The sequence below is a fragment of the Citrus clementina genome, unplaced genomic scaffold (assembly GCF_000493195.1).
Source record: "Citrus clementina cultivar Clemenules unplaced genomic scaffold, Citrus_clementina_v1.0 scaffold_10, whole genome shotgun sequence".
Lineage (NCBI taxonomy): Eukaryota > Viridiplantae > Streptophyta > Magnoliopsida > Sapindales > Rutaceae > Citrus > Citrus x clementina.
The window spans coordinates 191,954-204,544 of NW_006263302.1; the positions used below are offsets into that span (position 1 = coordinate 191,954).

The 12,591-nt window shown below is 30.6% G+C and overlaps 1 pseudogene; it reads left to right on the forward strand.

Moving 5' to 3' along the window:
• The first annotated feature begins 6,795 nt into the window (after window positions 1-6,795).
• LOC18053642 lies at window positions 6,796-9,285 on the forward strand (annotated as a pseudogene).
• The last annotated feature ends 3,306 nt before the right edge of the window (window positions 9,286-12,591 follow it).

Below are 12,591 nucleotides of genomic sequence, written 5' to 3' on the forward strand. Positions count from 1 at the left end.
GTAACCAATGTACTATTGGTATGCCCTTGTTGGCAAAGTTACCAGCAGATGTGAGATTGATTTGGTCATAGCTGATGTTGGAGAGCTTATTAAAGAATGTAAGAACTAGACCTTTCAATTTATTCGTGTTGGAGTCTACTGGAATTTCTTGGGCGGGGAGTCTGGTGGAAGTATTTTATCTGAAGAGAATTTTGGGCATTCTCTCTATCTGAATTTTTCTAAGCCTTTAATAATGTCATGCAATGTGTCTTTTGGTAGAGAAAAATTTATCTGAGTTGGGTATCGTATCTCTATACGAACGTATTATTTTGACAAGCTTGGTGGTGGGACTTGTATTTTGGGGTTCGTAAATCTTTTATTTTAAAAGTAATAGGTCTTGTAGCATTAAAGTGGTTGGTCCTACCATAAAACAACAAAACCCGATAAAAATAGTAATCTTTAATTAGTCGAACATACAATTTCAGCATGCTAAGGTCGCGAATTATTTCTTCTTTAAATGACGGTATATTTCTTCTTTTAATGACGGTATATGATTAAGATTTAATTATTTTTATTTTTAAATTTATTAACTACACCAATCACCTACGTGAAATAATAATAATAATAATAACACGGTACAATCCTAGTAAGACACACAAACACTAATTAAATTTGGCAACTGCTAATCCATCGGCAGAGCCATGACCAATGTAGACAATTTGAAATCAATCTGCGGCATTTAATGGACATATTAATAATTAAGTCCAAGTTAATTAAATAAATCTTAATTAGATATGTTCTCTTTCGATTAACAATGCAAATTCTTAAGCATTCCATGCATCCAATTCAATGAAAACATAAAATTAAAAAGAACATTAAACATTATGCAGCCAGATATATATAAATTAGTCAAATAAGAAGTGAACTATCAACAGTACTATTATTACTCTGTCAAAAAAAAACATGATATTATTAATGTAAAGATAATTATTCAACTAATGTGTGAAAAGAAGATGTGGGAATTTAATTGAATAAGAAGATAAACACTTCATTAAACATGGTATCATCCTCAACTCTAGTACAAGAAAATTAGAGAGACATAATTACCTTAACTCTAGTACCCGAAAAATAGAAAGACATAATTAAATTTAGAGTAATAGAACAAAAAAAAAAGCCATTGAAAGCTTTCTCACTAAATTTTTTTTAATCATGTATAACTTTAGACCCTAACCCAAATAAATTGGGAGCCCAAGTTGATGGGCTTTCATTTTCACTTTTTTTCATAAATAATAACCGTCTCTATGCATCTGTTCGTTTCTCTGTAGAATGTGCATTTCTAACTCAAGACTTCAGAAACTCTTTTCCCTTCGCTTCTAAGATCAAGTTTTTGGTTAGTAAATAAATTAAATACATTTCTTACTCTTTTTCCCTATCTATTTTCATAAATTTAGTTATGGGTTCTCCTTCATTTTATTTATGGTGCTCATAATTATATGCCATTTTGCCTTTTCAATCCTTTGTTGGTTGCCCTTTTAGTATATTACATGCAATTTCAATGGCTATGATTTTCTTAAATTATTATTACTGCTGTTGTTATATATTTATTTATTTATGTTGTTGTTGTTGTGTAGCTTCAGATGGTCTAATTGAAATTACGAATGTGGATTAGTGTCAAAATGGGAAGTGTTTGTGAAGTAGTATAATAGCAATAATATAGCAATAGCAATGGGGACTGTGATTAGTAAAGCTGCTAATGGTATAGGCAGTGTTCTTGGCACTGCTTTCGTGGCTCCATTTAAGAGCATCTTCAATGGATCTTGTGAGTAAGTAATTCTAATTCGTCATCTCTCATAACGCTTCTCTTTATTTGTATAAATCTTTACAACATTAATTATGTATGTAATTGCTTTAGTTGCTTAATTATACCATAATAATGAAAGGGAGTATCTTGCAAGTTACAATCTATTTGATTATCGCCAATGTAATGATCTATATGTGTTCATTTGAAAGAGGTCGTATCAATTGCTTTATGCATACATGCGCGCGCATTTATTGAATGGTGGTTTGATTCGATTTGCTTGGCTATGTAGGGATGTTTGTCCAGAACCATGGGACATAATTTGTTTCATCGAGCACTTATGTGTCACCAATCTGGTGAAACTGCTAATGATTTTGGGGCTGTGCTACATAAGTAATCTCAGCTCTCATACTTAACAATTCATTTTCCCATTTAAGTTTAATTTCTTTTCGAATTCTTCTATTTTCATTTTGACTGTTGATTGAATGAACAAATTGATGAAATAAACAAAAATAAGACAAATTAATAGTTCAGAAAATGTTTTGGTTTCATAAAGAATGTAACAGAACTCTCTCCCGAATTTGTATATTTCGGAATGGCATCGTTGAGCACAAATCATGATAATGCTGTTTGTTTCAATCTTTGCTTATAAATGATCTTAAGCTAAATATGGTAAATTTTTGTTTCTTTTTGTTATATTTACCAGTTATATTTAAGTACAGCGAGAATTAACTGCTAGGTTTTTGTCATTTATTATATCATTTTTCATATTTTCAGTTTTGTTGTTCTGCTACCTATTGTTCAAAGTGGGAATCTGCCAATGCATTGTAAGAAGCCTTTGTAAGATGTGCTGGGCTGCTTGTGAAACATACTGGTATGCTTTGGAAGACATCACATGTTTCTTGTGGCACAAGCTATTGAACACCAAACGTAGAGACAGGCGCCGACGCATTAGAGATGCTGAATGGGGGTATAGTTCAAGCAGTGATGGAAATGATTTTTCAGGTTATCATCGCCATTTAAGTTCGAGAAGAAAACGATACATGGAGAGAAACGACTGGTATGGGCATGACAGTCATTGCGGCAGCCGGCACCATCACGTAAAGCTCAAGACTAGAGATGGCAATTGTACCCGCAAACCCGCAAACCCGCCCAAACCCACCCGCCAAAACCCGTCCGTTGCGGATAATTTTACCCATTGCGGGCGGGTTTAGTATTATAAATTAAAACCCGCACATGGATGCGGGTGGGTTTGGTATTAACCTTATATCCGGTGGATACCCGCATGGATATCCACCAAACCCGCAATATTTTTTTCAAATATTTTTAGTTTAATTTTAATCTAAAAATATATAAAGAAAATAATGTCATTAATTAAATTACCAAATAGCCAAAGGCTCAAAATTGTGTATGTGTGTATGTGGCCTATATCCTATTCTAAAGTCATAATCTAAAGAAAACTAAAGGCATTTTCCTTCGAATTAGTATTTGAAAATATTAATCTTAATTATTATTATAGGCATTGTGTTGGATGGGTGCTTATGGTGGTGAATGAAATGAATATCTTCTCTTGGAGCTTGTTTTAAATGATAATATGAAATGTAATTATTATTTTTAGATACTAGTTTGTGTTTTTTAAATGGATTTGTGTAATTTATACTTAAATTTGAGAATTTGTGTTGAATTGATGTGGAAATTTTAATTTTTCATTTACATTATTTAAATATAAAATTGAGTATGTTATATGGAATTTGAGGTTATTATTATAAATTTATATATTAAAAATTTGTGATTTTAAATACGGAAACCCGCAAAAAATCCGCCGGATACCATTGCGGGTTTGGTAATTGTTAAAACCCGCTGCGGGTGGGTTTTTGTAAAAAAATTAAAACCCGCTGCGGGTTGCGGGTGGGTTTGGTAATTTAAATTTTGTGCGGGTTTGGATTTGATAATGGCAAACCCGCTGCGGGCGGTGCCCATTGCCATCCCTACTCAAGACAAGACAAGTGTCATTTCATTTAAGAGGAGGAGGGTCAAGAAGACTAAGGAATTCAAGGCGGCTTCATTCAATGAAAGTGAGAAATCCTCGAAGAATTTCGAAAAGGCAGCGGCTAAAATGAACAGAATGTAAGGGATCTCTTGAATCTCTTCGTAGACAATATATAGGATGTATATGGTTTAATTGGAGTGTATGAGTGCCAAAATTCAACACTTGTCTGCACGTTTGCATGCATCTAAAATGTTAGTATTGAACATATTGGCAGAAATGTGAAGCCCTATTGAAGTTATTCAAACTGTTAAGTGCCACACACCGCACCACGTTTTACCTGTGCAGCAAACATTATTAATTTGTATAACGGAGATAGCTGATATTGATCTTGGATTACAGATCCATATGGACATATGTAGCTTATATTGATCTCAGATTAGAGATCAATACGGATATAGCGTATATTGGTCTTGGATTAGAGATCAGTAATAAAAAAAAAAAAATCTGAAAATAATCAACGATCAAACTCAGACACACGTGATTACTAACTAAATCTCATACTACAAATTCAGATACGGACAAAAACATTTATTCGATCTAAGGCATAAAATCAAACATATAAAAAAAGATGGATGAGATTGAGATTTAGAATAAAATTTCTTGTCAATTTTGGTGTTTCTTAGGATATAAATAGAGGCCAAAAGTATCGAGAAAAGATCTTTTGGCTATTTTTCTGAAAGTCGAGAGAAATCCATAATCCAAATCAAGAAATTCTCTAAACACAAGCATTAACAAAAACATCAGAGCATCTTTTGCAAGCACATGCTCGAATCCAATTTGTGGAGACTCTCAAGGACAACAAATCAACATTGAAGCTTGTAGAGTAAACAAGTATAAGTTACTATTTACTATTTCTTTAGTCGTTTTTGTCTAGATAATTGAAGGGGTTTTGAACCTTTGCAAGTCATAAATGAACTTTTATATTCAAACTAGGGTAGTTAATTAAATAAACATATTTAAAAACCACTCTGCAATATATCTTAAATGGTAAAATATTATCTATACAAAACAAAAGAAATATGAAATATAAAAATTCCAGCTATTTTAAGACCAAGTTCTTTTCATGTGAAAGAGGCAATATATGGAGAAGCATTTTGACCAATTTAGATAGAAATGTGAAATTAGTGCATCCTTGCTTCACGATTCTACCTTGCTAATGTAGTGCTTTCGATATACCGCATCAATAACACAGAAACAATAACTCTTAGTTATTTTAGAATTTTTTTTATAATTGTAATTAAACTTTTATTTATTTATCTTGTTTTAAGTTATAGTGCTTTATCCTGAAGCAATAACCAATTAATTGAATTGCTTTCTGTCAATGAATACTAAAAGTTTAAAAAAAAATTTAAAAAAAAAAGAAAGAAAGAAAGAGATGCAAATTGCTGTTGATAATTGAGTTTAATTTGGGAAACATAAAATAATTTAGCATAACTTATTGTAAATGAATGAATTTATTAAGTTGATCAAAAAGAGAAAAAGATTATCCTATGGAAGAAGATAAAACCAGTTATGTAATATCTGGAATGGTGGTGCACGAGGGTACATTCTCTTACTATTTAATCACTTTACTATTATTAATCAATCTGATTGAGAAATGTTTAATGAGCTAGGAATTAATGAATGACTTATGAGTTATGACTATCTCTTTTAAAATTTCTCTTTTTTTTTATTGAGTATTTCGATTTTTTGCTCACTCATTTGAGCGGAGTTCAACTTTAAAATTTTATATTTCCACTAAAGAAATTTTACCAATTTAACTAATTAGTACTCAATCTCCCTTTTATTTTTAGCTTGCAACCACTAATTGGCTTATTTAGCAAGTTCTCTCATAATTGTACAAAATGTTCCAATTTTTTCAAATTTTGGACGGGTTTTAAATAAATGGACAGCAACACTCGTGTTGACCGTGATTTGACAAAATGGTGATAACTTATTTTTAAAAAAAAAATTGCGAGGAATAACCATTTGAGACAAAAATAAAAAACCCCATAATTTATTTCTTTCTTTTTTTTTTCTAATAGAAATGTTCCGGAAAATCCTGAATTTTGACCCAAAAAAATATTATATATCCCAAAAGAGTTTGTGCAATCGTTTTACCAAATTACACTCCCGGTCGTTTTTCCCTCAGTTCGGTAAAAGATTGGATTATATAAACATATATGTAAAAGATTATTATTATGAGACTACACAATTAAATATAAAAAATTTTAATTAACAATTTCTTAATTTTCTCCATGATGAGGCCAATGGTTTGAGTATTCCAGTGGGTGTGGGAGCTTGGTAACTTTTAATTATTTTCTTTGATTTTAGTTGTAATTCAACTTTCATACATTCAAATAGATCTCAACGGACACTAAATTAAGCTTCAAAATTCCAAAAGACCTATTAGACCAATATTATTTTTATTACTCACTTAATAAACGAAAAATAAGATGGCATAAAAGAAGTTATATAATTAAGAGTCTTGTTAATTTACAATTAATATAACTTACAATTCTTGTAATAAGACAGTAGAGTCCACTATCATATCATAAATTTTTATATATTTTATTATAACCGTAAGTTGCAACTTAATAAAATCCCACAATTAAATATCACAATTTCTACCGTACAATATTATGCCATGGTTTTGTGCGGGGGCTTTGATCTTTTTTTTTTTTTTTTCACAAGACAAAATTAGCAAAAACAAAAGGTTTCCAAAGCCGACACACAAAACCATGGCATAATATTAGTGGCAGTAAGTGGTCTCAAAATCAGGCGTTCTAGCCAGTTTCGTTTGGTGGGCATATATGGCTACAAGACAAAGGCTTTTTGCCTGTCAGTTTCTTCATCATCATCATCGTCAGTATTATTATTATTATTTTCTCTAAAATCCCAATTGAAATCTAATACAAATAAGTAACCAATTAATTAATTAATTAATGCTCTCTAAAACCCCCCAATGGAAATCACTCTATATATATGCATATGCTTCCAATTCTGCTCTTACACTCTTACTCACTAATTTTGCTTCCACTATTTATCAAAAACAATGAATCATTTCATTCTCATTGCTTCACTTCTTCTCCTTTTCTTGTTAAATAATTTTATTGTTGAAGCTCGACAAATTGCAAAAAGCACAACTACTGGAACCAGATGGGTAGTTCTAGTTGCTGGATCCAATTATTATGAAAATTATCGGCACCAGGTTAAATTTTATTAATTGATTAGTTTTACTTTTTATTTAATTTACATACAAATTAATTTTGTCGATTTTTCACCATCAAATTTGCTGGTTATTTTTGCAGGCTGATGTGTGTCACGCGTATCAAATTCTGAAAAATGGAGGATTAAAAGATGAAAACATAATTGTTTTCATGTATGATGATATTGCATTTAACGTTCAAAATCCAAGGCCTGGTATCATCATCAACAAGCCGTGCGGCCCTGATGTTTATAATTGAGTCCCCAAGGTATTTATTTTGCCTGATAAATCAAACTTTTTTTAATTTGATTATATGATTCCTATGGCTATTTTACAGGATTACACTGGTGAAAATTGTACTGCCAACAATTTTCTGGCGGTGATTCTCGGCAACAGAACTGCACTCACCAGGGGCAGTGGCAAGGTTGTAAATAGTGGTCCGAATGACTATATTTTTATTTATTATGCAGACCATGGAAGCGCTGGTATGGTCGGTAAGTATCAACATTATTAATTAGTAAAATTAATTGTTTTTTTAAGCTTTAATTTCTTATTATTATTATTTTTTCTTCAATCTTATAAATTTTTTCACATCAATGTTTTTATAATTTATGTGCTGCAGCAATGCCTACTGGAGATGACCTCTACGCTAAAGATTTGATAGAGGTGTTAAAAAAGAAACACGAGGCTAAATCTTATAAAAGCATGGTAAGTAAATGAAATCAATTAACCATTATGCAAATTTAATTACTACTTGATAACTAATCAATTAATTAAAAAAAAAAATTTTTGGTTGGAAATTTTGGGGGGAAATTAATTAGGAAATTAATTTTACCTTGAAGCTTGTGAATCCGGAAGCATGTTTGATGGGCTTCTCACGGAAGACATGAACATATATGCAGTCACAGCTTCAACTCCTGCAGAGAGCAGCTACGCGATGTATTGTCCCGGGCATTATCCGAGTCCCGAGGATGATTTTGAAACTTGTTTGGGTGGTCTCTTCAGTATTTCTTGGATTGAAGATAGGTCAATTAATTGATTATTTGATTTTTCATCGATAAATTTGATGTTAATTAAAATTTATAATTTTTTTTTAACTTTTCTGTGTAATGGCGTGCAGTGAAAAACATGATTTACAGAGGGAAACACTACAGCAACAACATGGAGTGGTAAAATCTATTTTTTTTATTAATTAAAGTTATCACGTCTCTCTCTCTTTTTTTAAAAATAAAATAAAATTCTCTGGTTAATTCTGTCGAGTTTTACAGATTCGGAGGAGGACATTGGTCGATTATTTAGGCTTTAGCTCTCATGTAATGCAGTACGGAAACAAAGAGCTGAGCAAAGAGCCAATTTTTACGTATATTGGCACGAATCCTGATAACGACAACTTCACGATGAAGGCTGAAGAATTTTCTTCTAACCCATCAGCTGAAATTGCTCATTCGAGTCGTTTGACGAGGGGAGCTGTTAGTCAACGCGATGCTCAACTTCATTATCTTTGGCACAGGGTAATTCAATTAATCTTTTATCAAATTATTGTTTAATTAATGAGATCTTGTAATTTGAGTTATAATAATGTTTATTCTTGCAGTTCAATAGATCGGCTGATGGGTCTAGTGAGAAGATCGAAGCTCAGAAGCAATTACAGAATGAGATTTTAAGCAGGCAGCAAGTGGATCAAAATATACATCAAATCATAGCACAAGTTTTTGGGGAAGAAAATGTGTCGAAAATGATTGAGTCCATTCGACCAGCAGGCCAGCCTCTTGTAGACGACTGGGATTGCTTGAAAATGCTTGTAAGTTTTATATTATTATTATTTTTTTCTTAATTAATTCCATTGTTATCTCAAGCATACACACGTACTCGCACACACATAATCATTTTTAGGTGTGGCTGTCTTCATTTTTTTTAATACAGATGTGCGGTTTAATAGTGTGTCTGCACTCACTCCATTAAATCGCACGGTTTAACAATGTGTCTATTTAAAAAAAGAAAACGACATCCATAATAGAGAAAGACTATTTGATAGATTATTTTGATTTCTTAATTAATTATATACAGGTGAGAATTTATGGGAAAATTTGTGGATCATTATCAATATATGGAAAGAAGTATACAAGAGCGATGGCCAACATGTGCAATGCTGGAATCAATGAGAAGCAGATGACTTTGGCATCCAATCAAGCTAGTTTGAAATAAAATAAGTAAAATGATTATTTGAATAAGTTCTTGAAATCAAATACGTCTTTGAATATTTGAAGAATATACCTAAAGCTTTTAATTTCTCTGTTTAAAAATATATTTTCTTTCTTTTAATTTCTTTCTTTGAGGAAAAAAATGTGATTTGATTTTCTTTTTATACGGTTCAATTGATATTGTAGCTAGTTGTTATCAGGCCTAAAAACTTCAGTAGTTGGATGAAAATAACCCAAAAAGAAAAATAAATGATAACAAAATAAGAATAAAGAATAAATCCTTTAATTTGAATTTTTTTTTCCCGATAAGATCATTCTTTTAACCAGATCCAAAGAAATGCTTTATTCTTTTTTTGCATGACACTTGAGAAAAGAAAAAAACACATTAGAAGAAAAATAAGGAATTTTGATATTTCAAGTCAACAGCTATAAGATAAGAAAACCAAAGCAAATATGGAAACAAATACAATAAAAAAAAGGCATTAAACATTCTTTATCCATCCTTCAATTATCGCCTCAATATTAACAAATCATTTAATTGTGCTATTGAGGCTTTGGGACATTGTAATCAAAGACTGAGAAAGCTATCTTTTTTTTTCCCTATAAAAAGTTTTATTTTCTTAGTCACTATGATGCGTAATTAAAAAAATTATCAAAATCACCACCTAAAGCAACTTATAAATACAAAAATAGTGCTAAACATCTCAAATTTTTTATTTTAAAAAATTATGTCAGATCATGTGACATTCACTAACTAATTGGAGAGATAATATAATTAATTTATCTAGATTTAGTAAAAAATTATCAATTATTTAATTAATGAAATTTAAAATAAAAAAATTGAGATGTCTAATCATTACTCTAAATATAATAGACACCAAAATAATAAAAAATTAAAGTTTAAGAGTTCAAAATATTTTATTTATAGTCTCATGAATAGAACAACATAATTGCAAACGGCACATTTTCTCACTTACGTTTCTTTGTTGGCACACGTAATTATAAAAAATTTAGAACAGTAGTACCGAATGAGCTTGAATTAATTAATTGTATTGTGTGTAATGCATTGACGTATGCTCAACTAAGATTTGGAAATTGTTTAAAAAAAATGAAATCATGGATATATTTTCAGATAATCCATAAGTATTTGAAAAAAAAAAAAGTTTTTAACACCCTATTATATCCTGATAAATATCTCTTCTACTAAACTTGACAAACACTAATATAACAAACCCCAATTATTGTCTCCTGTATTCTTTTGCGCTCTCATAGGTGTCATTTTATTTTTTTGAGTCTTTTGTTGCTAAATTTTTAGATTCGTGATCAATTCATTTTCATGATTTTTTTTTCAGTCCATGATCTTCATCTATACAAATTTAAAATACTCCCTTTTTTTTTCTTCATTTTTTCAGATTAATTATTTTTAATTTTGGGAAACTAATGTTTTTAAGTTTTGTAAAGAAAGAAAGTTTGGAGAGAAGAATAAAGATAACAATACTTCAAAAGAAATTATCACTTATAGAATTGTTTGTGTGAAAGGTATGGTAAGAAGACTATTAAAAAAAAATTAAGAGTGAGAAAATTGATAGAAATAAAAGAAAATTTGGAAATCAATGCACACACAAATTAAGGATGATAATTTAGAAGAAATGATCTTTTTGGTATTAAATGGATCATAATTGAGAGGGGGTTTTAAAAGAATAATGGAAAGGTGTTAAAAGCCTCTCACTTTTGAATTTTTGTGCCTTTCCATTGTTTGGTTGACTATGAAATGGGGGAATTTATTAATTTCCTTTGAAATAAAGGAAATTAATAAATTCCATCCAATCAAGGGATCTGAATTATTCACCGAAGAGTGAAACAGGGGCGGAGCTATTTGTGGGCTGGGGCTGTAGCCTGTCTAAAATTTTGATAAGAGTTCTGCTATTTACTTCGGGTCAAACCCCGAAAGTAATTGAAACGACGTCGTTTCCTTTTTTTTCGTTTTTGTTCTCCATAAAACGACGCCGTTTGGTTTAATTAGCATCAGCCCCAATTATTCTCTCTTCATCTTCATTTCATAAACGATCCCAAGCACTGCAAAACCCTTTCATATTGAGATTCTTCACCACTTTGACTCTTCTTGAATAATTCCAAAAGGGAAAAAAAGAAAAAAAAAAGGGCCATGTCACATTAGAGAGCAACTTTGTGCTATACATTCTTCAAGTCGAGCTGAGGAAACTGAAGTTCAAAGTTATCAGGACAAATTTTGATCCATATACATTTATTCACATACATGAATTATTACCAGCAACGTGTCATTGGATTTTCACATGCACACATGCATCTTCTTCTTTGCAAAATGAAAAGCACTTCATTTCTCTCAGCAAAAGCACTTCTTAGTTCGTTCTCATATGCTTAGATTACAAGTTTAATTACTAAAATTTCAGGCTATTGTGAGACGAAGAGAAAATGAAGAGAAAGAGAGCAATTTGGAGTTGTTATTGATTTTGTTTTAACCAAGCTGAAACGAAGGGGAAGAGAAACAGAGAAATAGAAGGAGGGGCTGTGAGCCAGAGAGAGAAAGCAATTTGTTGAGATGAAGAGAACGAAGTGAAGGAGTGGGGTTGTTGTTGATTTTTTTTTTCCTTAAAACGACGTCGTTTTAAGGAGAATGAAATGAAAAAAAAAAGAATTAAAACGACGTCGTTTATTATTTTCGGGGTTTCAAAATTGACAAAATTGTCATTGCTTTACACTTTTATTTACAACTTCACCATTCTATTAATTTACCACTTTGTCATTCTTATAAATAAATAAAATGAGCATTTACTTTATTCTTGGAGAACGCGCTCTCTTTGTTTTTTGGCTCCTTCGTGCTGACATGCTCTGCTTCTTCAGTTATTCGTCTTCTCTTGGTAGGAATATATAACATATTTATTTTTTATTTGATCATTTACAATATATTTATAAATTGTAAGATAGTAAAGACTAAAAATCATTTTCTTTAGTTAGTTTATGTTCTAATTTTATTATGTAAGATTAAATTATTGTTAGGTCAAACCATTGAATTCTAGCAATTAAAATTTTAAATTTATTATTGATAAATCATAGATTAGAGATAATTATTTTAGTGAAAAATAAGAAGAAATGCAAGAGCTCATCAAGACACCACTTTAAAATAAGATAGAGAAATTTATATCAGAGTGTACGATTATCTATGTTGAAAGAAAATTTCTAGACATTGTCGATTCAAATTCGATAATAGATGAATTTAATTCTTGAAAGTTTAGAAAAACACAACTGAAATATTATTTAATTGTAATTGAATTGGTTCTTAAAATTGATGTATTTTCTTATGTATTAATGAAATTTTCATTAAAAATTATATTTTTAA